Source organism: Triturus cristatus, chromosome 1_2, assembly GCF_964204655.1.
Source record: "Triturus cristatus chromosome 1_2, aTriCri1.1, whole genome shotgun sequence".
In the NCBI taxonomy this organism is placed as follows: domain Eukaryota; kingdom Metazoa; phylum Chordata; class Amphibia; order Caudata; family Salamandridae; genus Triturus; species Triturus cristatus.
In genome coordinates, this window is record NC_140580.1 from 1137023471 (window position 1) to 1137050626 (window position 27156).

The following is a 27156-nucleotide window of genomic DNA, read 5'->3' on the forward strand; positions in this document are numbered from 1 at the left end:
CACCAGGAGAGGGTGGTTCAGGAACCAGTATACCCCAGGATTTCGACAGACCAGGAACACATATTACGAGTGGTAGAACCAACGATGCAGGACGCTCCTTTAACTATGTGTAACCTCAATTCTCAAAATCTTGAGGTAGTCCCCATTTTTAATCTTTCTAAACATGAATTAAATACCAAAGAGATTGAATTACTAAGCCATGGTTTATCATATGTCCCCACTAACAGGAATGATATGTTTACAACACAGGTTGAACTGTATAAGTTTTTTAGGACGATTCGTTTGAAACACATGTTTAGTAAAACTCCAATGGTTACACAGAATAATGTTACAGGGTTACGATGCTCTTCAACTTTTTATCCATCGACGAACATGATGCCCAAAGAACTGATCACATTTGAAAATGTTGTTTTGATGGAGATTGAACAAATGTTTAGAAATAGACACTACGTGAAATATAATTTCACGAAAGAGGAACATCTGATACTTAAAACCCTTGCCGACAGGGATGATCTCATTATCAAACCTGCCGACAAGGGGGGCAGCATCATTATCCAGGATAAGATAGACTATGATCTTGAAGTCCTTAGCCAATTAAACAAGGTGATTCACTATGTTAAACTGACGAAAGATCCTACCGATCGAGTGAGAAAAAAGATCTTGGAGCTCACAAAGAATGGACGAGACAACCTATGGCTTAGTTCTAAAGAATTTGACTACCTAAATAAAAGTGATTTTTCTATACCGGCGTTTTATACGCTACCGAAAATTCACAAAAATGATAAAAAAAACCCCGGAAGACCGATTGTGGCGGGCTGTCAGTCGATCCTACAACCACTAGCTGAATATGTAGATTTCTTCATTAAGCCGTTTGTAGTTTTAACAAAATCATACACCAGAGACAGCACACAAGTGATAGTGACAATAGAAGGCCAAGCATTCAGTAAACATCAAAACATCCTTGTTACGATGAATATTGAAAGCTTGTACACGAACATACCCCAGGGAGAGGCCCTGGATGTGATCAATACCACACTAGAACAAAGAGGCCGCCCCCACCAAGTACCATCAGAGTTCATTACTGATTGTGCAAAAATTGCACTAGAAGAAAATTACTTCCTTTTCAATGGCGACTACTATGGTCAAGTTAAGGGAGTCGCCATGGGAGCAATTTTTGCTCCCGATATAGCGAATCTATATGTGGCCGCTTTTGAGGAAGAAGTAATCTACCACAATAACCCCTTTTCAAAAGAGATAAAGAAATATCTCAGATACATCGACGATGTATTCTTGGTATGGGAGGGATCAGTTGCCCGACTTCAAGAGTTTCACACATGGCTCAATCAACAAAGTAATCATCTTAATTTTACTTTGGAATATGATGAACATGCAATACATTTCTTAGACTTGCGGATATGGAATGATGAAGGCAGATTATCTACAAGCCTATTCACAAAACCAACTGCAAGAAATACACTGCTCAAGTATACCAGTCATCATCCTCGCAACTTACGAGATAACCTCCCGTTTGGACAGTTCCTTCGAATTAAACGAAACTGTACCAGACGGGAGGATTATTTCAGAGAAGCCAAAATATTGCAAACTAAATTGGTACTAAGGGGCTATCCACATAGATTGGTCAAACGTTCACTTAAGAGGGCCTGGTATTATGACCGGGAGGCACTCCTACAGAGTAAGGATGTACAATTGCCACCATCAGAAATCATCACTTGTGTAACAACATTTGGCACTGAATCAAACTCTATTAAAAAGATCGTGACAAAGAATTGGCACCTAATTCCAAAAGTAGAACCACAGTTGTCAACACCACGCTTTGCTTTTAAAAGGGCTCGCAACCTAAGGGACTCCCTAGTAAGAGCATACAAAGAACCGGTTCCAATCACCCTGACTAATCTTTGGGGTTTACCACCCTTAATTGGCCACTATCTGTGTGGTAGCTGTATAGCTTGCTCTACAACCTCTGTAGTAAAATCCTGTGCTATCAACGACAAACAATGGATTCTGCGACAACATACAAACTGTCTTACAAAAAACGTCATTTATTGTATAGAATGTCCATGTGGGCTTTACTATATTGGAAAAACAACACAGGAGATCAAAAAACGTATAATACAACATCAATCTCGCATTAGATGTAAAGTTGTCACAGCACCCTTAGTGGAACATTACATGCAAAAAGGCCACACTCCTTCAGATATGAAATGGTTTGTCCTTGAGTCTGTAAAGAACACTAAACGCAGACAGAATGTGAACAGAGCACTTACACTGAAGGAAAACAGGTGGATTTGGTCTGCTAAAACAGTAGAAATGGGATTAAATTCGTATATCGAATGGCAAACTTTGGCCACATTATGAACTATATGGCCTACCTAATGTGTAATCATATTGAATCTTTCATTAGTTGGTTGGTATATTCGACACCTGTGGATTGAACTTCGGTGTTTCATGTAGTTGATCAACTGGTTCTTGTTACAATACCGTAATCTTAAGGGACCTTATAGAATACAGCTACATTATTATTGTGACACACCCAATATTAATTTGTGGCGTTTATGCACTTTCTTCATGCACAATCTTGACGTACCTTATATAAGCCATTACATTGTACAGGACATCTTTATGATGGACTTTGTATCGTTGTATTTCAATGCATCGAGGGATGGTTGAGAGACTTAAAAGTAAATTTACAATCTTTCTTTATTTGCTGATTTTTCTGACTATTCCCGTTCCGTTTGTGTGGATTACATTTGTGTGGACTACATTCCAAGATGGCCACTCTGTTTTCTATTCATTTTCTATCCCTGTTCCATTGGTGTGACAACTTCCGGTTTAAAGGTGTTTTAATACCGGTTCTGCCATATCCGAGTTGTTGCTCGGACTTGATTTGGCGAGTACAACCGGAGAAGTTATCCAGGTGCCTAATGAAGTAAGTGGTATACGCCGCAAATATTTAGAAATACAGACGCCTCACTGCTGGGCGATTTTGGGTTGACTCGATCATTAATGACGATTTGATTATACTAAGTTGGATTGTTTTGACTGTTTGCTTTCAGAATACAGAAGCACAGATGCAAACAGTTGCTTTTGAGTAAGTTTACAACGTCTTTTCCTGATGGCCTTTTCTGTACTAGGTGATTGGTTTGAAGTTATTCTCTTACATTACATTTCATTGGATGTTGTTTCTTTGGTTTTTAGTGGTTCTGTGATATTTGAGACAGATTTACAAGAGTAAGAATTAGAGTATTAGAGTGAGTACTCATGGATATATTTTCGTAAATATAAGTATTTGTTTCACATTTTGGGTGATGGTAGATGAGTGGTATTTATATATTTTTTCACGCCTTGGTGCATTTCATATTAACTAGGGAGTGGGTACCTTTACACGTATGGGTGGTATAACTGGGATACACCTGTCTTTCTGTCTTCCTTCAGTGTACTGACAATACTTCAAAGTTTAACTCGGATATGTTTTGTAAAAAATTCTAAAAATCGAAAAAAGTATGAATTACAAAGTTGATGTATTTGTATATATGTATTTTTATACTAGATACATGGCGCAACTTCTGTCCTGATGATGGTCTCGGGGATTAATATTTCGGATAAGGAGACCGAAACGTCGACGCTTATGACACTGTTTTGATGCAATGAAATGCCATTTGATGTTCATATATGTTACAACTATCTGAACCAGTGGTTTGTGTCGTATGACCAATTAATAGTGGTACATATCCATACAAAAAGTGTCAACAACTACTGTCAAGGTTCTACATTGTTACAGTAGTCTCGAGTTGCAAATGTTCAAATTGCCTTTGGAAACTAACGAAATATTTCAAAATATAATTTCTTATAAAAATTTTACAAAAGAATGAATTATGTCTTCTGTATATTGTATTGTCTATGTCTGAGTGTTATGATAAATTGAGTTCACTACGGTGACTGTTTAAATAATTAGCAAAAGCAGAATAAATCCTCAAGGTTTATTTTTTGTGTTTACATGTCCACTAAGGGGCATATTTATGAAAGGTTTGTGCCTCCGGGTGTCACGTTTTCTGACTCTCCAGCAGCGCAAACCTCTCAGTCATATTGATGAGGCCACGCCAAGCGTGGCTTTGAATGGCTTCATAGATATCCAGTAAGAGAAAGCAGCATAAGTCTCTGCGTTGCCTTACTCTGCACCAGAGAGGCATTGCGGTGGGCTTTCCCCATGCAGCACCCATGGGTTTTTGACGCTATCCCCAGATTTACTCAATCATGTAAACCTGAGGAAGCCCAAAACCTAGCACCTCCCCAGAGCAAGTATAACGAGGAGAAATATTTGTATTACTCCTTGTTTATTTTTTTTTCCATGTGTGCTGCATGCTGCAGCACACATAGAAAGAGTAAAATGCCTCGCAGGATTGTTTTTGTGCAGGACGTTGCTCCTTCCTGCACTAAAACAATCCTGCACGCAACATAGGTACCCTTACGCTAGGTTTCGAAACCGCAGCAGTGCAGGCAGAAAAAACAGGAGTGCACTGTATTGCTTAAATACGGGGCATTCCTGCATTTCACTTTGGCGTAGGGCAGCGCAGCAAGGTGTTTTTCTGCACTGCCCTACGCTACGATGCCATAAATAAGGCCCAATGTGATAATTTATTTGGCAGCAGCAGCTTGCCAACTTCTTTATTTTTGCCCTTTGCTACTTCTAGTCTGGTGATGAAGCAGAAAAACGTCCTCTCCGCCAACCCCACTAAGCACAGTAGGAAGAGTGACAGCAGAGGACAGCATGAAAGACTACTTAGGACAGTGTTCAACTACAGATGAAACACACCAGGCTACTTGTGTTGGCATTCCAAGATGGAGGGCTCATGGTAGCTGTCAGAAATGAGGTTTCTGGTTGGCTAGGCTGTACACCTAAGCCAGGTGGAACCCACCACTCTAGTCAGGGTAAGGTAGTTACACACCCAAGATACCCCTTGCTCACCACCGTGGTAGCTTGGCAGGGCAGTCAGGCTTAACCCAGAGGCAATGTGTAAAAGCATTTGCACAACTCACACACACACCAGCGACGCATTAGGCACACCACAAAAAGAACCCCTGCACACGGTTATATACATATACCCTTTGTATTATTCATGAAACACATTAGACCACAATCACATAAATTACTGCACCGTCAGGCGCTTCTCATGATTCCACATAAATCATAAATCATTTGTGCCATAAGGCAATGGTCATAACATTACAAGTTGGTGCACACGTTATGAAAACATCATCATATTATGCAGGCCCCGAAGCGATACTCATTATCCTATCAAATGCAAGGTAAAAGGACTTGAACCATTACATCAGGGCACGAGCTGTAGCAGCTGGGTAAAGCATCCAAGAGACAGGAATCACCAACACATTACCATATGCCTGTATACTACTGACAACACCATCATCACATAGGGAACGTAGCTCCTGGGCCCCTATTAGGTACAATGCAGTAATTTTGTTCCCCACACGTAGGCATGTGGGCCAACTGCCCACCTACCACAGGGAATGCTTAATCTCTTCTGTCACACATCGGGGGCCTCCTGCGAGGTGTCACCCTATTCTTACACAAAGGCAGCTGCTGAAACCAAGGTTGCCTCAGCCCTTTCTTGCAATAAACGGAGGGGGCCTTCTTGGTGGCTCTACCCCACTATGTCACTGTCAGCGGGGAGACCTGTCTGGGTCCCCCGCCTGCAAGTCAATAGCTGAGGCTGCCTGCTAACTTGCGGTGCTGCCCCTACCCCACTGGCTCGTCTGCCCTCCTTGCTGTCACCCCGAAAGAAAAGAAGGCTGCCAGCCACCGGCGGTACTCTGATCAGGCCCTTCAAGACTGGGCAGGCACAGGGCAACATCTCGGTCCTCCCATTCTTGCTCGAAGACAAGGCGGGCACCCTGTGATGGGAGGCATGTGGCATCGGCTCCTACCAGCGGAGCGCACCCCGGCGGTCCGGTGCGGCTGGAGCTCCTGATCCTCAGGCAGTGCTAACTTGCACCAGGAGGTGGACTGCGGCCCAACTCTGACCGTGCTGGACCGGCTGCAACTGACGCCGCAATAGTTATGGTTCCCTGGTTGATGCACCACACCAGGAACTGCGAGTTCTCTCTTGCTTCGCAGCTGCTGTTCCGCAGCGAGTGGAGGCTCAGCCCAGGCAAGGCCGGTCTCGCGGGGTAAAAGCGCACTGGGCTTTTTGTGAATAAGGCCCTTGGTGGTTCCTTGGTTGTTCCTCCTGGCAGTATAATAGCTCCTCCTGGCAATGGGCTGTTTGTAGAGCCAGCAGCGTCTGGTTAGAAGTCCACTCAGTGTCTGATTTCATGGGGTCAGAGCCCCTGTACTTACAGTCTGAATGTCTTTGTTCTGGGGGGGGGGGGGGGGGGGGGGCACTTCAAACACTGTATAGAAGTGCACAACACCCCCATTCCCATTTTAAGCCCTGGCCACAGGCACACCACAGTGGGGCGTATACAACATTGTAGAAGGCAGGCACAGCCCTATTCAGGTGCAGGTGCAACTCCTCCCACCACTCCAAATGCAGACCAGGCCTGTTCAGGTGCAAGGGAAACTGCTCCCGCTACTCTATATACAGCAAAGGTTTATTCACCCTAGCGCTGAGTCACCCAGGAAAGCCAGGGCATACCTCAACCCCCTTTGTGGCTGTCTAGAGTGAATGCACATCCCATCTCTCTCTCAGTGAAAACCAGATGGTGAATATACATCCAGGCAGGGCACAAAGACACATAAGCACACAGAAATGCCTACTTCTAAAAATGGCATTTCTAAAATAGTAATGACAAATCCGCTTTCACCAATAAGCAGGATTTATCACTACTATTCCCAACATACCAAGCATGGTCACGCTACCCCTCTCATGTCGGAAATGACCACTGAAGCACATATCAGGGAATCCCCAATGCAAACCTAAGGGAGGAGTAGGTCTCACAGCAGTGAGAAACCAAATAAACTATTTGTCACTACCAGGACATGCCACATAGTTAAGACACATGTCCTACCTTTTACATACACAGCACCCTTCCCATAGGGCATTCTAGGGTCTACCTCAGGGGTGACTTATATGTAGTAAAAGGGGAGTTGCAGATGTTGCAACTACTTTACCTGCCACGGAGAAAGGTTTGAAAGGCTACTTTGGTGGCTGACGCAAGCAGCACTGCAAGCCCACTAGTAGCATTTAATTTACAGGCCTTGGGTATATGGGATACTACTGTACAAGGGACTTACAGGTAAATTAAATATGCCAAACAAATGTAGACCAATCTTACCATGTTTACAATTGAGAGCACATGCACTGTAGCACTGATGAGCAGTGGTAAAGTGCCCAGAGTCACAAAACCACCGCCAACAGGTCAGACAAAATACAGGAGGAAGGCAAAAAGTTCTGGGATGACCCTGCAAAAAGGGCCAAGTCACACAGTGGCTATTTGTCAGATTTAAAGGTTAGTTTCAGCAGGATGCTGCCCTACCCTGAAGCCTCTGCCTTAGCCAGCCCGCAGTTCTCGTGGGTGGAGCATATCTTGACTTCCAGTGGGTCGAGATGGCTCTCTTGTTCGTTGCTAATGCTAAATTAATGAACTGGCAGATATCTCTACCTTCGGTCTAGGAGGTGGGCATGCGAGACAAGCTTGTGATGTGCGTGCAATCTGTCTTTGTCAACAATTCCACTTTCTCCATCAAAAAGACAGCAGTACAGGGTGGTTCCAAGTCAAATGCTAAAATGCTGCACCCGCCCCACTCATTTGAAGACATCTATACTCCACCGCCTCAAAACTGGGTGGTGTCAGGCAAGCTTGAAGTAGAAAATTAAAGCAAAGTAATTTGAGTCGGTCTTTAGGGTACACCCCAGGGTGGCCGCCCAGTTCCCTTCATTGATCACTTTCTAAATGTTCCTATCACTTAAATTTGGGGTGCTAGAGAGCTAATATTTGTTTTACTCTAATGCTTTTGTATAAATGTGTAACCATATCCCTCCATCTCCCCATTTTAATAGAATTGTTAATGGTTGCTCTCAGTATGAGCTTGTCAATCTCTGCTTCCTCACTTGATCAAATTGTGTGATCCTAAGTATTTTACGTGGCGTTTGCAATCCGGGTGAGGACTGTACAAAATACTCTCATGCACAGTGCTTAGTTTGCAAACATAACTTAAGTGCCAGGGCCCTGTCAGGAGGACACTTCTGCTTGCAGCAACCGTTGCCGCTGTCAGCTTGCTAATTACAGTTTCAGCACAACTACTAACCATCACAAGTGTGACATTTCTGACTATTCCAAACCAAAAAGCTACAAGAATGGCTTTGGCAGAAGGGATTAGTCATTGTTTATATATATTGAATTAATAAACAACCGTTGTTGTGTTCAGCACTAAATTAGACAAACAGCGACACCATGTGGCAGCCTGTCATGAGTGCCGGTGCCTAGCACCAGAAACCACTAGCACAAATTAAGCACTGCTACTAAATTAATACTCCATTTATAATAATGCTTTAATTCAAATACGGAAGGCAGAGGACACATGACTTGCCTCTCACAGTTCACCAATGGCATCGTCCGTTGGGCAGAAGGGAGTTGTTTCACGTTCATTTTTAGAAAATATATCTTCTGATAAATGCAGCTGAATTCAATGATATAATCTAATGTACTAAAGCGAAACGATTCTTGTCCTATATTTACATGATATTTGTTGTGTGATTTACTTCCCAAACAATTTCATGACTCTGCTCGTGCGGGGCTCTCTCCGAGACAAGCCATACCCTTGGCTCGGCTCGCCCTATTAGAGCGCTGGCCCGCCCTCCTCTACCTAATGGATGGATGAGGTGTCCACCCTCCTGGTCCTTTATTTAAAAATTGCCAACAAAAGTTCTCCCCCAAGTTTTGTTGACATGAGTGAACTTGGGTAATAGTGCAGTTACCCAGTGAGTGAATGTTAACAAGAGCCGACCTTCTGCTGTTGCTTTGTTTTTAACTCTAAACAAAGAACCAGGACACACTTTGACAGCCGGACTGCTGTGGTCCATCTTTTCTTTATGTCATTGTTGGAACGCTCTATGACGGAGATTGCGTGGAGTCGGAAGAATCTCTCTCCCTGGGTGACGTCTCATTCCACTTAGCAAGTGATTGTGTTGGGGCTTCGGTGGACTGGACTCAACATTGGCGATAACTAACTCACTGACGGGCAAACTTACATCATCAAACCCTCAACCTTCGGGCTAAACATAAGGATGCCAGCTGGGTAACTGAATAGCAACTTAAAAGTAGCATTAACTTTGGACCATGTAGGATCGTTTTGATAATGAAAAAAATCTGCTTTAAGGTAAAAACACAAAGAAGCCTCCTCTATTTAGAGCATCTAACGGTCATTCTCTTGCTCGCACTAACTGTGCACATGGGACCTTTCACAGCACAGAAGTCGAGCACAGTCATTACAACCACAGAGAAGCTTTGAGGGCAAGAAAGCACCTTCATGCATGCAGCGCGTAATGAAGCAGCCAGCAGAAAGACTACGCATGGGCGCTGGACTGCGCAGTCGCGACTTCCTCCTCGAATCGCTTCACATGGTCTGACACTGAAGACAACGCAGGGAGAGCGTACTGAATGCTTTCTTTCAGACGGGGTAGAGATGGAGCCCATTTTGTATTTTTTGAGCGGTTGACTAAGATTTGAAAAGTGTGTCAAGTGTGCAGGTAAACATTGTTTCCATTGTTTACTGAGTGGCAGGGGTGGATTGGGAAGAAAGAAAGTGTCCCATACCTGTGGATTGCGCCTTTTCGCAGAACACTGCTTCAGTGTTGTAAGTAATATGAAGATAAGGAGGGGGTGGGGGCTTTCTAAACTAGGCATGGTCATATAATTAAGGGTGCGGTTCAAAGCATATAAACATATAAATTGCATGACCGGTGTTCGGGTAGCTGTGAGATTTCTGTTATTACATCCAGACAGTGTTCCCAAATACACAATTAGAAGACGAGCAGAAAACCATGAAAACGTTTCACTCGGGGAAGCGATAACTAGAGAGGGGGCATTAATTGACACTCCTTTTAACCCCTCTGATGCAATATCAAAGTCCCAGCAGAAAAAAAGGTGATCCCAAAACCCCTCCGAATATCCCTCATCTGAACATGGGGCTTGGCGCTTGCGGTTACAGTTAACATTACTATAACCATGGCATTCTGGAACTGACGGGAACCTGTGCGTTTTGATTATGCACAATCATGCAGTGAGCACATTAACCCACGGGGCTATCTCTTGAGCTGTAACGATCTCTCCAGTATATTTTGACACTTCACTTTTTTTTTACTTCACCGAGATAAAATAACATTGTCACGGGGTCGCTACCGAGGAAGGTCGGGGTGGAGACATTAACGATTCTTCGTTTCCACCCCGGCCACAGGACACTGACGGCTCCTTTAATGTGGACTGGAGCTTTAAGGAGGCAGGATGGGCAGGTCCGGCGCCATCATCCGTAGACCAATCAGACAACGGACTGTAGAGTAAAGGAAACCCGGAAGCCGACAGAGATGCGAAAGCCGGAGAAGGAGCGGAGGAGAAGAGCGAGAGCGAGTGTCGGAGGGAGTCAGAGGCGGTGAAGAGATGAGAGTGAAGGACGGTGGAGCAGCTGGGGAGAGCAGAATCGACGAGATTGGAGAGCCAGGAGGCCTACGGCAACGCGATTCGCCCCGCCACGTTCCTGGAGGAGCGTGGCTGGGAAAGGTACGGGACCGAGTCCTGGGTTTTGCATTTCCACGGGGAGGGACTGGATAGTGGGAGTCGGGGAGGTCACGGTGGTGTGAGTGTTATTTTTGGATACTGTTATTTTTCCGTCTTTTTCCCCTCACATTCCTCTACGAGTATTCCTTCATTTTCTGCTTGTGAATATAACGTGGTGGCAGCCCCGGTGATCCCACACTCCCTTAGTCCTTCTTCCTTCTAGTCCGACGGACTTCATCTCACCCGTGTGTCCCTTTTGTTTTGTTGTCTTCCCATCTTACCATCCGGAGGGAGTCGGAGGGAGAGCCGAAACCCGTAGGAGACGATCCCCCAAGAAGAAGGAAGAGTGGGAAGACGTTGTCACACGCTCCTCCACGTTGTCTGTCATACAACTCAATAAAGAACAGAAACCCCATAATCTTGTGTGCCGCGGCTCATTTCCCTATCCAGGGACCCAACACGGCAAACATCGCCTGCGCTCCTTGTGCACGGATTAGTTAATTCTGGTGAACCACACCAGGATGTCAGTGAGGCCACTTCTGCTAAGGCCCTCTGCCCTCTACCCTTGCTCAATCTGCATACATTAAGGTGTCCGTACCTGGCCCAAGTCAGCTTTTTATGTCAATGTGGTGGCCCTGCGGGTAACTGGGGGTAACACCTCCGGCCCCGTAGGGGAAACGGGGTTAAGAGAGGCCCTTCTGCCTCCCAAAAGGCCACTCAGGCAGGGGGGCATCTGAACAGCACGGACAGATCCGAAATCAACCACCACGCGGCCCAAAAAAGCAGCCTAAATCTGACCCTGCAGAGTGGAGCTTATAGTGGATCTCGAAAAAGAAGTGTTTTCACTGAGGCTTTAAGAGAATGATTGAATCTTACACACAAAGGGACGACAGGCTAAGGGCCAAGGAGATCGTGCTCACTGACTTTTCGCAAACAGTAAAGGATTGGTAAATCTTCTTCAACACAAAAGAGAATTGTTGAATGTTATACCTGCTGCTCAGCCAGTGTGTCTGTGATGAGAGAATGTTGGTGAGTAGAATGTTGGTGAGTGGAATGTTGGTGAGTGGAATGTTGGTGAGTGGAATGTTGGTGAGTGGAATGTTGGTGAGTGAGTGAGTCAGTTGGTGGCTGGGCTGAGCAGCAGGAAGGCTGCCCCTGGGGGGGGCTCTACGCTGTAACATCTTACATGGAATAAACCTACATGGAAACTACTTGGACCAGATCTACATTTATTCACTACACTGAACCACAACTAAACGAGGCAGGATTAATTTATTAGTTTATGTTATTGATTTGCTGTGTTATATAGGTATTTTAAACTTTTATTTTATCTTCCAGTTTTTCTTCCTAAACATGGCAGCATCAAGTATGTGACACCCACCGTTTTTAGGTCGAGGGACCGTCCGGTCTGCCGAAGGCAGAACCGGAAGTCCGGAGATTTAATGATTCTTAGAGTGGCTATTTAGCCCGCCTCTCTTTTTGCTTCTCCTCCATTGGCTGGCTTCCTAAATGGAGGCCAGCCATTGGAGGAGGGAGCCGTCCCTCCAAATAGGCTCTGTCTTTTTCAGATTCGGGGGCGTGTTCCCTGCTCTTCTTTCCACTTTTTAGCCACACCCTTTCTCAGGCGTGTTTTTCTCTCCTCCAGCCAATGGCAAGAGGAGAGAAAAAGGCACACCCCCGAATCGGAAAACGCCACTGCGTTTCTCCGAGGCATTTCTGCTTTGCCTCGGAGAAAAGCAGTGGTGTGCTTGTTTATTAAATGATTGTAGTGTGACTGAAATTGCAAGTCAGCACCACTGGCTTTGCCAATGCTTGTCTTTTTTGAAGGCCGGCCAGAAGCCTTCTAACCACGTTCTCGTGTAGCACCATCCCTTCGCGCTCCCTCTGCATTGAAGGCGTTCTCCTGACTGTGTTTCGAGTTTCTGTATCCTCTGCATTTACGACGCTACGCCACAGTCACAGTGCTGTTTCCACATCTTCTGGCTGGAAGGCGCTCCTTCTTTTACCCGTCTCGATGGTCAATCGTTCCTCCCGTCCGCCAGGTGGCGCGCTCTCGTTCCCGACTCGTTGGCCGCCGGCCACTCGCAGCCTGTGTTCCGGGTCCCTCCCTCCGCAGCACCGCCTGAAGCCCCCGGCGCCCCTCTCCCTCCCTGCCCGGCCTGGCCCTTTGCTGCCTCTTGCTGCTCCCCGCGCCGCTACTGGGCCGCCTGCCCCTGCGCTCCTGCTGCCTCTTGCCACTGCGGGGAGCAGCCCCCGCCATGCCCGGCCCCGCCGCCGGGAGCAGGGCCCGGGTCTACGCCGAGGTGAACAGCCTGAGGAGCCGCGACTATTGGGATTACGAGGCTCACATTCCGAGCTGGGGGTGATAATCCAGCCCACATAGGCCCTCCGCGGCCATGGATATTGCTCTGTGTTATCGGCGGTTGTAGAAATTGATACCTATCCACTGAACGTTGGCAGGCTACCAATGTCAGAGATCGGAGGCGACACTGATCACAGATAGGTTGTTAGTTGTTCGCAGCTCCCGATACCACGGATCATATTTATTGCAGACTGCAGCCTCCTACGATATCATTCATTTATACTGACTGCTTCTCCCATTACCTACTGTCAGTATTTGACGCATGGCGAGTAACTAGACATATTTAAGTAAGTGGGGACGCCGAATATCTCAAAATGGTCCCATAGTAGGTCTGGGTGCATCGATGGTTTTTGAGAGGACGTTGTATCGTGCTGTCGATACTATTATGCCATCTGTTGAGGTTTTGAACAGGGTTCTGGGATTTTTTTTTTTTTTTTTGATCGGGTTACGAGATGTGATGGGATTGAGAGACAGCGTCAGCCTTCAATTTAAGGAATTGATGCTGGGGCACATCACCTAACAAGCATTCTGTTAGGCAAATGGGGGTAAATTCATAATTTGTCATTATAAGAAATTAACAGTTTTCGGGATCGTGTAACCCAATTTACAAGTTCCAGTATTTATCATGTTTATATGATTGTGCCTAATTTAAATATTGCTGTGGAGACTTGTGCACGAAGACTTTTTTTTTTCTTCCGAAGCGGGTTTTAAAAAGCACGTCCTTGATGCTGAAAATGTATTGCCATTCTTAACTCTAGACAAACTTTAAAACAGTGAACACATTTTACATCATGGCTTCCCAACCTACCTTGTACCACTGCTGGGGAACAACCTTTACAACGCAACTTTTACAACGCACTACACTTACAACGCATTTTTTACAACGCAACATCCACTACAACGCATTCCATTACATAGCATGACACTACAACGCATTTTTAAAAACTACCTTTACAACGCATTCCATTACATCGCATACTACCTTTACAACGCATACCATTACAACGAATGATATTACACTACACTATCCAACACTTACCCTACTGTTGCACCCCCTGGAGTTAGAATAGTAATTTTTACCCCTATACTATCCAACACTTACCCTACTGTTGCACCCCCTGGAGTTAGAATAGCAATTTTTACCCCTATACTATCCAACACTTACCCTACTGTTGCACCCCCTGGAGTTAGAATAGTAATTTTTACCCCTATACTATCCAACACTTACCCTACTGTTGCACCCCCTGGAGTTAGAATAGTAATTTTTACCCCTATACTATCCAATACTTTCCTTAAATGCAATTTAAAATTATACGTTGTAATGGTATGCGTTGTAAAGGTAGTATGCGATGTAATGGAATGCGTTGTAAAGGTAGTTTTTTAAAATGCGTTGTAGTGTCATGCTATGTAATGGAAGCCGTTGTAGTGGATGTTGCGTTGTAAAAAATGCGTTGTAAGTGCATGCGTTGTAAAAGTGTGCGTTGTAACGACATACATCCACCACTGCTCATCGCTCTGAAGTGGACGAAAGGCGAGATTTGCAGCGCTTTCCCAAAACATCACATATATATATCCATGGTGAGAGAGCGAAATCTCCGCAATGAATGTGCTCCCTTGACATTTTTACCACTAAAGATGACTCACAATTTTCCCCTGCCATAGTTCTCTTCTTTCCACAACTGCATTGCAGTTTACCTTTATTGTGTTTGCTGCTCTTGAAAACATTTTTGAAGCCTCTGTGTTTGAGACAGATTGAAAATTCTGCTTTGTATGATGACTTGTTTCGTACTTTGGATCTCACCAATAAGACCGCTTTACCTTTTCATTGTTTCAGACCTATTGTGTCCAATACAGTGAATATATCCATATTGTGGGCTTTGGCCAGGCCTTTGGGATATATAAGAAGGTTTCGGGTGCTTATTTGTATTTTCTACCTGGCTGGTAGAAGTAAAGTGGTCACTAGCCATGTGTTTTCCAGCAACAAAATATCACTACCACAGTAACAATCTCTCACTCTAACACACTACTTAAAAACTTCACTCTCTCTCTATCTCACTACCTCACTCTCTCACTACATCACTATCTATTTCTATCTCACTCTCACTACCTCACTATATCACAACACACTCTCAAAACTTCACTACATCACTCTCTCACTACCTCAATATCTCTCACTATACTACACTCTCTCTCACTAACTCTCTACCTCACTCTCTACCTCACTACTCAACTCTCTCTTTCTCACAGCAACACAATATCACTACCACAGTAACTCTCTCACTCTAACACACTACTTAGAAACTTCACTCTCTATCTCACTACCTCACTTTCTATAACTACATCACTATCTATTTCTATCCCACTCTCACTACCTCACTATATCACAACACACTCTCTCAAAACTTCACTACATCACTCTCTCGCAAATTCACTCTCTCTAACTCACTGATTCACTCGCTCTACCTCACTACCTCACTCTCTCTCTCAAATACACTAAGTCACTTACACTCACTCTTTCACTACCTCACTCTATCTCACTACTTCACTACATCACTCTGTTTCTATCTTAATACCTCACAACATCCCTCACTACCTCACTCTCTTTCACTACCTCAATCTTTCTCTATCTCACAACATCACTCACTGTTTCTATCTCACTACATCTGAAAATACCTCACTCACTAACTCACTCTTTCATTACCTCACTCTCTATCTACCTCACTCTCTATTTCAATACCTCACTCTATCTCACTACCTCACTCTCTCTCTGCTAATGCAATAGGTATCACATATGCAAAAAATAAACTAATGCCAATAGAAATGACAATGCCATTTATTTAGGGATACAAAAATCATAAAAAAATGAGCATACCAATAGCTCTACCTAGAATATTTCCGAGACCATTGCATTGTAAATGCGTGTTTTTGTCTGATTCAGGAAAATATGGATTACCCTGGAAAAAAACGGAAGGAATGGTTTGACTCATATCTAATAACAGTAGGAGTGAGAATATTTTAGCAGCCTTCAATTTGGGAATTGAAGGTCGAAATATCTATGGAAGTTTGGACGAACCACTAATAGGACCTGGTGAGGGTGAACCTCAATACATTTAAGAGATATCCGTGCAATGTTGGAAGATCTTTTTGGATCAAGGGGCGCACTGTGTTGGAAAGGTGCACCTTTTTCAGTAGGGTTGAAGAAAAAAGGGAAAAAGTGGGAGGGTGATGTTGCTAGTTTTAAAAGAGTGTCTGAACTTGTAACTGTACAAATATCACAGACTCACTCAAGTGATCAAGTAGTGCATTGTACTAACAACCCTGGAGTTCAGGAGAAACTTCTAACAAAGAATCCGACTTTGAAAGAAGCGACTGAGACTGAAGAGTCCTTTGAAGTGAAGGTGCCATTTAAACTTGTCCTAAGAGAGCAGTGGCGTCTCCAGAGGCTGAAGATGGCAGCCATTTTAACTTCCTCCAAGGCATTCTTTTCGCAGGAAATGAATCACGAAAGAGCAACAATGGTCCCGAGCACCTTTCGTGAGGCCAGTGACCTCAATGTGCAACTTATCTGCTAGAAGATCACTAGTGCACTGCCACATACTGCCACTGAATTCTCTTCTGAGGTTGAAGTGAGTTCACTGCAAGCGTTGCGGACGTGTGGAAAGGGATCTGCAAATCTGTGTAAATGGCTGGTCCTTAGTCGCCATCAATGCCGTCATCTGGGAGCGAAGCTGCAGGAAGTGCTGAATTTGTGTGTATTGTGCGTCAGTGTGAGTGTGTTAGTGACAGTGTGGGTCTGTGCAGAGGTGCAGGTGTTTGGTCAAGAGAGTTGGCGCAGCTATGCCGGATGCGACTCACCCACTACAAAGTGTGCACATTCTTGGGGAGATGCTGCCAAGGCCTGATGTGATGGGTCATCCATGACCTATTAAAGCACCCCAAAATCATTAGTGTTCCTGTGAATCTCTGTTGCTTTACCCATTTTATGTGAAGAACGTGCTGCAAACCCACCATCTACTGATATTTACTCCAGGGGAGAAGGTACCCGGGCCAATTGGTCTTGCACCTTCGCTCGGTCTGATTCAAGGAAGATATTTACACCTGACCACTTTCAAAGTTCACCAGCTGCCACTTTAAGATGGCATAGCACGCAGTGCAAGGTGGAAGCATGCAGGGGGCAAGCTCTTTACTGCTGTCATGTCTGAGGCCCAGAGGAGACAGCTGCATCTGCATTAGAGGAGAATATGGGGCAGGGAGAGAAAGAGGGTGCACCATGGCTAAGATGGGGACAAGTTCGATACAATGAAGTGGGAGTCTGTGCTGCAAGGAAGTGGGACACCCAGCTCAAGGTAGCGGCAAAGACAGGCTGGATGCAGCACCTGCTACAAGGAAGGAACAGCACAGCATATGAGCAGTGGCAGGGGCGATACAAGGTGGACACATACGGTTACAGCCGCAGCATTGTGTCCACGCTCGGGGTAATTGTGGCCAGGTGAAAGAGTGCATTGTGCACGGAGACAGTGTATGCTACCAGTGGGGCCTTGCTCCAGCCCAGCAACTCCAAGCACTACAAACATTGGCCAGTTGTATGTCATAATACTGAGTTACATCATTTCAACCTGTGCACATATAGAGTCACCAATGTCTACCACCTGCATATTGTAAAAGTGAGCATGCATGGGAAGTATAGATTTACTATTCCTCACTCCACTCTACTCAACTTGATGATATGTTGGTAAATGATTCAATGTAGGCAATTTAAGTGAGGGTTTTTTTTTTTTTGATTTTAAACAAACTTTATTGGTTTCCTCAAGATCACAACGTGCATCATCATCAGTACACTGAAGAACATAGCCATATCGACCGGTGCTTCGAAGATTTAAGTGAGGGTTGATGGTAGAATGTGTTGTTGTAGGACAACTCTTGGCCTTAGCCTTCATGCTGAAACAGGCAAAAGAAACACTAGGGAACAGGTAACCGTATTTAATTTACCAGTACATGCGGGTCCCTCTTTCATTAAATGCACGAGCCAGGGCATCGATTCTATTGCACACTCTGAACAGTCCTCAAAACCGACCAATGATAAGAGTCGGTTCATGGACTGGATCTACCACTACACAGACTGGACCCTAGAACCCTGACCGCCCTCTTCCTGCAGCTTGAACCTTGGAGCCTGGCAGTAGAGCGCTCTTCATTCCCATCCTACTGCATGATACCTTCTAACACTACTCTCTACTACTTTGTTACAAGACATGCACTTTGTAACCGAGTAAATGGTAAAGGAATACACTTGAGAGAAAGTCAGTGGCTTCCGGTCTTGGGTTACTCTCTGCCGGTGCGGTTCATCTGGGTGAGTTGGGAATATTGCACATGCCCACACCAGAGATGGAAGAACAGCATTCTCACTCAAAGGAAAAAAACTGTCTAACTTGGGGCTCAACATTATCCAGTAGTTTCAAAGATTTATTAGTTTTGAGACATTTATGTAAAACAAAGTGCAAAATAAATGCTGTAAGGCACGCATTTTCTCATCTTGAAAACACATTCCAGTGTTTATACCAGTAATACAAAGCGTGCAAGGTTGTTGACGCTGCACAGATCACACACCTTCAGGGCCGGACTGGACCTAGCAGGCATCGTGCGATTCCCCGGGAGGCTGGATGGGTGGGGCCGTTTTTTTAGCGGTGGGGGCTGGTTTTCTCACTGGCGGACGGTTTTTCAGTGGTGCTGCAATATTGGCCCCCAGTACCAAAAGCAGCATTGCACATTTGCGCACCTCCTGGGGGCTGGTCTGACAAAATTGCCAGGGCTGCTTTGGGTTCTGAACACCTTCCTGCGGTTTGGCACCCAACCAATCACAGAGAGGCAATGCACCAATTAAACATAAACCATGCCTAAGTCCCACACCTGCAGAGCCGCTGCGACACATTCTGCCGCACGACAAACCTAAACATCGTGCATGGCTGAACTGACGTTGTGGTGGTAGGCCTGAAAGTCATAGGCTGTATGGCTGGTCAACTTCCCATTTCCATAAGAGAGTCCTATTTCTAAGGTATCATAGGTTTGCCTTAGGGAGGGTTGGAACCTGGCATCCCCATGTGGCTGGCGTGGGTTGGTTAAAGTGTAATTGTGCTGGATTTACAGCAGCTTTACACATTCTAGATGATGCATTGAAAGCTGAACTGCAAGTCAACATGCCGTATTGAGGCCGGTCCCCAGCACACCGCTGTTTGCTGGCCCATGTCAAGAGGGTGACGTTGAGCAGGTCTTGGTGGCTGGGAGTACAGTTTTCTCACTATAAGTATGAGCCTACGTATCCTAGCAGCTGAGTGCTGTGAACTCAAACAGGAGCAGTGACCCAAAACGGGCTTTGATAGGCAGGGCGGTTCCCTCTATTTTTGGATAGACCCAGCTCTCTAGCGACATTCTGAAAAATGGCGGGAGCCTCAGCAACATATGTTAAGAGGCTCATGGGATTATCACCACCCACGCATAGCTCCCTAACACTAGCGTAATCATACCCACAAATAAAACAAGCAGTGGTACAGCCAATAGGTATCAACTGTGACACCGTGGTAAAACTTGCTGGCTTAGCCAAATCTTATCCTAAAATGACCGACATGTTTGCATATGCACATAACTGTGGCCATCGTGGAATAGTTTATCTTAAAGGGAAAAAAGTTAAAAGATGACAAGCATGCATGTTCATATGTGAGGCTACACGGCAACTATCTTGGAATACTAAAGCAGAAAAAAATATTTAAGATGGCCGCCATGGCTGTGAACACATGCATGGGCTGTTTTAAGAAAGTAAGAGAAAACAAGATTTTGATAATAAACATGGTGGGAGTAGGTAGGCACAGCAATGCTATCATGAACAGAGAATGGGTTCTCATAAAAGGACCTTCTCATGTCCCCAAAGGCCAATCCAGATTCAGAGAACCAGTACAAGTGGAAGTTGTGAACAGTCATTCCATTAAGGTCGGAGGGATATGTCGGACGGATATGGTTCCTTCTGAAAATGGTATGCACCAAAAGTGTGTCATCAGAAAACCATTAAGATACCAATAAGCCTACTGTGTTTCTTAAGATTTGTTGTGTTATTTACATATGGATGAAAATTGCATTGTTTTTATTTCATTTTGCAATATCTGTCTTATATAGTTTCTTTTGGTTAATTCTTTTTAACATGTCATATTTTGATGTTCAACTATGTTTTTTTTTCTTTCGTTATAGTTGGGAAAAAAGGTAGATGTTGTGGTAATCTGCTAAGTGTTGTGAGGTAGTGGTTGAACACATGATATTCTATGTTTCATGCTCGGCTCATAGAATGTTCCTCTCCAGGTTGGCAGTTGCCTCCTGGTGATGCGTTAGGTACCACAAATAAACATCTCTGCATTACACTCTCAGATTGTTTGTGTGTTACTACAACTTTTGGCGACGAACCGACTTCACAAACCTTGCCTTTACATGGGATCTACTCAGCTGTTTTAGGTGTGTCGGAGAGTGTGTACTGCGCGGTGTACACCTGAGGTGAGACTGAGAGCTGCTTGCTGCCCTGTGAGGTGAATTGCTGGCTCACAAGAAGCGAGAGAATAGTGTTTGAAGTAAAACCCAGTTTTTGTAAATTTCTAACATTTTGTTGGGGTTACGGAGACTCCTGAAGTGACGCACATGGCGTGCGCATAGCCTCGAGCCAGATCACTGTTCATCTTCATGCGCTCGTTTTTCCGCGAGCGAGAGGGATCACTGAGCGTCGCACGCGTTGGCAGGCGTCTGTGTCCAGGAAAAATGGAGGTCACGTGGTGACGTCAGTACACGTACTATTAACGTCAACTGAGCGTGAATGATCCTCGTCCTTTTTCTGATCTACTGTGAATAACAAATAATGATGTTTTGGAAAATGATGACAAAAAGACCCAAAAATAAATGACAGTGATATGCTGTATATAAACAAATAAGTAAAGTGAGGTCTGGATATGTTCCTTTGAGAAAGAAATTGAGGAAGGGAAGGCCCTTTATGATATTTCTTGTGTATTTTCCCTCTGGTCCTATGCCTTTGAGGGCCCTTGTGTATATCATGGTAAACCGTACAGGATGGCCGATGTCATCTGAGACAAAACGAGAGCTTGAAATTCAACATATAGATCACCATTTAATGAAATTAATGTCTTTCTTCTGATTCAAATGAAATCTGTGCTAAGGAGAACACCATGCTTTCTGTTGGAAAGAGCTGGCTGCGGTCATCTAACATCAGGGGCTGGGTAAATACATCTCTTTTCATGTGTGCTAGAACGCATGCTCTTGCAGAGGAGCGGAGCTGGGTGCTGTTAAAAAGAAGGATTCACGCCTGCAAGCAGCATAGGTGCAGAGTGCTGCAACTTGCATGGATCCCACAGCCTGCAAGACTGCAGCCTGCAAGGAACATAGGTGCAGAGTGCTGCAACTTGCATGGATCCCACGGCCTGCAAGACTGCAGCCTGCAAGGAACATAGGTGCAGAGTGCTGCAACTTGCATGGATCCCACAGCCTGCCAGACTGCAGCCTGCAAGGAACATAGGTGCAGAGTGGTGCAACTTGCATGGATCCCACAGCCTGCAAGACTGCAGCCTACAAGGAACATAGGTGCAGAGTGGTGCAACTTGCATGGATCCCACGGCCTGCAAGACTGCAGCCTACAAGGAGCATAAGTGCAGAGTGCTGCAACTTGCACGGATCCCACAGCCTGCAAGACTGCAGCCTACAAGGAACATAGGTGCAGAGTGCTGCAAATTGCATGGATCCCACAGCCTGCAAGACTGCAGCCTACAAGGAACATAGGTGCAGAGTGCTGCAACTTGCATGGATCCCACAGCCTGCAAGACTGCAGCCTGCAAGGAACATAGGTGCAGAGTGCTGCAACTTGCATGGATCCCACGGCCTGCAAGACTGCAGCCTGCAAGGAACATAGGCGCAGAGTGCTGCAACTTGCATGGATCCCACAGCCTGCCAGACTGCAGCCTGCAAGGAACATAGGTGCAGAGTGGTGCAACTTGCATGAATCCCACAGCCTGCAAGACTGCAGCCTACAAGGAACATAGGTGCAGAATGGTGCAACTTGCACGGATCCCACAGCCTGCAAGACTGCAGCCTACAAGGAACATAGGTGCAGAGTGGTGCAACTTGCATGGATCCCACAGCCTGCAAGACTGCAGCCTACAAGGAACATAGGTGCAGAGTGGTGCAACTTGCATGGATCCCACAGCCTGCAAGAATGCAGCCTGCAAGGGACATAGGTGCATAGTGGTGCAACTTGCATGGATCCCACAGCCTGCAAGACTGCAGCCTGCAAGGAACATAGGTGCAGAGTGGTGCAACTTGCATGGATCCCACAGCCTGCAGCCTACAAGGAACATAGGTGCAGAGTGGTGTAACTTGCATGGATCCCACAGCCTGCAAGACTGCAGCCTGCAAGGGACATAGGTGCATAGTGGTGCAACTTGCATGGATCCCACAGCCTGCAAGACTGCAGGCTGCAAGGGACATAGGTGCAGAGTGGTGCAACTCGCATGGATCCCACAGCCTGCAAGACTGCAGCCTGCAAGGAACATAGGTGCAGAGTGGTGCAACTTGCACGGATCCCACAGCCTGCAAGACTTCAGCCTACAAGGAACATAGGTGCAGAGTGATGCAACTTGCATGGATCCCACAGCCTGCAAGACTGCAGCCTACAAGGAACATAGGTGCAGAGTGGTGCAACTTGCATGGATCCCACAGCCTGCAAGACTGCAGCCTACAAGGAACATAGGTGCAGAGTGGTGCAACTTGCATGGATCCCACGGCCTGCAAGACTGCCGCCTACAAGGAACATAGGTGCAGAGTGCTGCAACTTGCGTGGATCCCACGGCCTGCAAGACTGCGGCCTACAAGGAACATAGGTGCAGAGTGGTGCAACTTGCATGGATCCCACGGCCTGCAAGACTGCAGCCTACAAGGAACATAGGTGCAGAGTGGTGCAACTTGCATGGATCCCACAGCCTGCAAGACTGCAGCCTACAAGGAACATAGGTGCAGAGTGGTGCAACTTGCATGGATCCCACGGCCTGCAAGACTGCAGCCTGCAAGGAACATAGGTGCAGAGTGCTGCAACTTGCATGGATCCCACAGCCTGCAAGACTGCAGCCTACAAGGAACATAGGTGCAGAGTGGTGCAACTTGCATGGATCCCACAGCCTGCAAGACTGCAGCCTGCAAGGGACATAGGTGCATAGTGGTGCAACTTGCATGGATCCCACAGCCTGCCAGACTGCAGCCTGCAAGGAACATAGGTGCAGAGTGCTGCAACTTGCATGGATCCCACAGCCTGCCAGACTGCAGCCTGCAAGGAACATAGGTGCAGAGTGGTGCAACTTGCATGGATCCCACAGCCTGCAAGACTGCAGCCTACAAGGAACATAGGTGCAGAGTGCTGCAACTTGCATGGATCCCACGGCCTGCAAGACTGCAGCCTACAAGGAACATAGGTGCAGAGTGCTGCAACTTGCACGGATCCCACAGCCTGCAAGACTGCAGCCTACAAGGAACATAGGTACAAAGTGGTGCAACTTGCATGGATCCCACGGCCTGCAAGACTGCAGCCTACAAGGAACATAGGTGCAGAGTGGTGCAACTTGCACGGATCCCACAGCCTGCAAGCCTTCAGCCTATAAGGAACATAGGTGCAGAGTGCTGCAACTTGCATGGATCCCACAGCCTGCAAGACTGCAGCCTACAAGGAACATAGGTGCAGAGTGGTGCAACTTGCATGGATCCCACAGCCTGCAAGACTGCAGCCTACAAGGAACATAGGTGCAGAGTGGTGCAACTTGCATGGATCCCACGGCCTGCAAGACTGCCGCCTACAAGGAACATAGGTGCAGAGTGGTGCAACTTGCATGGATCCCACGGCCTGCAAGACTGCAGCCTACAAGGAACATAGGTGCAGAGTGGTGCAACTTGCATGGATCCCACAGCCTGCAAGACTGCAGCCTACAAGGAACATAGGTGCAGAGTGGTGGAACTTGCATGGATCCCACGGCCTGCAAGACTGCAGCCTACAAGGAACATAGGTGCAGAGTGCTGCAACTTGCATGGATCCCACAGCCTGCAAGACTGCAGCCTACAAGGAACATAGGTGCAGAGTGGTGCAACTTGCATGGATACATTGTATTTTAAACATCATGCATGTAGGTGATTGTAATTAATTCTTTTTGTATCGCAGAAACCCCTGAGGAAGGGATTTATTCCCGAAATGCATTGGGTGATTTTAATTAAAACGCGACATGTGGAAACAGTCATTCTCCTGCGTTTCTTTAACCAGTATGGAAAAATGAATGGGTAAAACGGATTGAAGCAATCACAAGAGAAATAATGGAATAAATATTGGACAAACAGTTGAAGAAAAATAGAGTTGATCATGAGTTCGATCCTTTGGATTCATTCTAATAGGTTGTGCAGCTCAATGGGTACCGTAAAGTGGTGCCCTTGTGTCCTCTACTAATTTGCAGCGCAAATGGGCAGAGCGCGAAGTGAGCGAGCACGCCGACAAAGTTTAAACAGTGGAGTACATTTTGATACGAATCAATGCTTGAGTACAATGGTGTGCATTTCAACACCCCGTCTGCAACTTGCATGGATCCCACGGCCTGCAAGACTGCAGCCTGCAAGGAACATAGGTGCAGAGTGGTGCAACTTGCATGGATCCCACGGCCTGCAAGACTGCAGCCTGCAAGGAACATAGGTGCAGAGTGCTGCAACTTGCATGGATCCCACAGCCGCCTGCAAGACTGCAGCCTACAAGGAACATAGGTGCAGAGTGGTGCAACTTGCATGGATCCCACAGCCATTTTCTTGCGCGGAATGTCCTGCACGCCTCAAACTTTAGTAAAATGAGGCATTTTTTTCACATTTCTATGAGGATTTGTTCCGGAATCTGTTGGGATCCAAACATTCCTACCACCAGCAATTTCCACAGCCCTCCAGGAAATAGAATACCTCTCTTGTGTGGATGGCAGGGGCATTTTAAGGATTTCGGGGGCCCCGGGCCAAACACATTTTCGGGCCCCTGTTCAGATCAGTTTTGAATTTATGATCCAGTTTCAGCCCTTTCATGCCCTCTTTGGCCAGGTCGCTGGCAGTGCACAGGCACACTCACCTAAATTCCAAATGTGTCAGTGATGTTTGTTTTCAATGTGTAACAGAGCAGCTGCTCACTACTATAATTACAAATAATCTCTGTGACACCCTCCCATTTCTCACATTGGCTGGCGTGTTTTGCTCTAAAAGAAACTTTTTTTATGGCTGTTGGATGAAACATAAACACAGCATTTCTCAGCAAAATGTCTGCAATGGACTCTCATACATCTCCCACATAAAAATGGTATTTAAAACAATCTGTTCAAGAATTATACGATGTCATCAGGGCACAGGGTGACCAACTGGCATGGGCGCAAATTCAGGACGGTGAGTGTAAAAATTCAGGACAAAGGGTCAAAATTCAGGACAACAATTCAGGACAGGAGGTCAAAATTCAGGACAAAACATCGGGGCAAAAAGTACGTTTTACAGACACATCAGAGGAGGTCGCACTATAGTATAGAAGTAATCCCATCTATATCCAAACATATTCATCCATTTACAAACCTATTCATCATGTATCCTTCCTTCCATCATCCCGCCATCCACACTTTCACTCATACATCCATCCATCCTTTCACCCTATCCATCAGTACACTCATCCATCCAGTCTTCCACCCATCCATCCAGCCATTTACCCTTTCACCCATCCAGCCATCCATTCACTTATTCATCCATCCACCCAGTCACTCATCCTTCCACCTGTTCACCTTTTCAGTCATCCATCCATCCTCCCTTTCTCTCTCCTTTGACCCTTTCACCTAGCCATCGTTCCTTCCATCCATCCACCCATCCTTCTACGCATCCACTCATGAATGCATCCATTCACCCCATCACTCATCCATCCTTTTACTCATCTATCCACCCATTCACTCGCCCATCATCCACCCTTTCACTCATCCAACCACCCTTTTGCTTATTATCCATCCATTCACCCTTTCATTAATCCATTCACCATTTCACTAATCCATCCAGTCATCCACTCATCCCTTCACTCACTCGCCCACCTTTTCATATTAATTATGAGCTGAGTCTTTATCTGCAGAGGTGCATACAAAAGAGGCCAATCAAGAATTTCACCCTTGTTGTAGTTCCTAAAGTAAGTTCTAGGATAGGCCATGGGACGGACATACCCCTCACCCTCACTCTAAAATGGCGAGCTTCTTGTCCGGATATCGATGAACGCAGAAATTGAGCAGACAGGTTGAGTTCAGTAACTTGTGGGCAATAAACACGACCCCTTAATTGGTCACAAGGGACAGAGGGACTACTAAAGTTGCAACCTGGCCCAGGCTGCTGGCCGCCTTCAGTAAACTCCGAGGTCCGCCTCAGATGCTTACCTCATTCTTGACCGGTGAAAGTCGAGGTGGAGAGCCATAAGGAGTCCTGGGGCAAAGGTATGGGGGCCAGTTGCACAGCAGACTTCTCTATGTATGCGGTGGGGTAGTAGCAACGCAACCGCCATAGTAGTGCTTCCGAAGACCTGCTAAAGCAGGGAAATATACTAAAAAGTGATCCCAAGCCCTGGAGCCTAAGCACGGCTCGACCTTCTGTTGGCCATTCGTTGTACAGTGTATATACAGGAGTAGCTATATGAGCTATAAATTAAATACATGTGAGAGAGGGGCTAAGGAGAGATGGGGGGCACCATGGTGGGTGGTAGTCAGGGAATACATAAAGAAGGTCTTGGAAAGGACACCAACAAAGATTGTCGCCCTGGGCGCCACTAATGCACATAGTTTAGAGTTCGACAGTTCTTCCAGAGCCTTTGCAGCAACCACCTAAAACGTTTTTGTCCTGTTTTTGTGGTGCACAGTTACACGAAAGCTACGCCTCATTGTTTAAAATAAGTTTGCCGCCATTTGCAAACAAATACAGAGCAGAGACGTTTTAAG

The 27156-nt window shown here is 45.9% G+C and overlaps 1 long non-coding RNA gene and 1 pseudogene across 3 annotated transcripts in view; one reads left to right on the forward strand and one right to left on the reverse strand.

Annotated features, from left to right (window-relative positions):
- The window catches only part of LOC146868831 (histo-blood group ABO system transferase-like), a 791676-nt pseudogene that overhangs the window by 348122 nt on the left and 416398 nt on the right, over positions 1-27156 (reverse strand). The window lies entirely within an intron of this gene.
- Positions 9571-27156, forward strand: part of LOC146868832 (uncharacterized) — a 136612-nt gene continuing 119026 nt past the window's right edge. Inside the window, exons 1-2 of one of the 2 annotated variants that reach the window (XR_014965095.1) lie at positions 9571-9725; positions 10433-10752. This is a non-coding gene — a long non-coding RNA (uncharacterized LOC146868832). The remainder of the gene's footprint in view (positions 9726-10432; positions 10753-27156) is intronic. The other variant, XR_014965101.1, reaches the window with a different exon arrangement.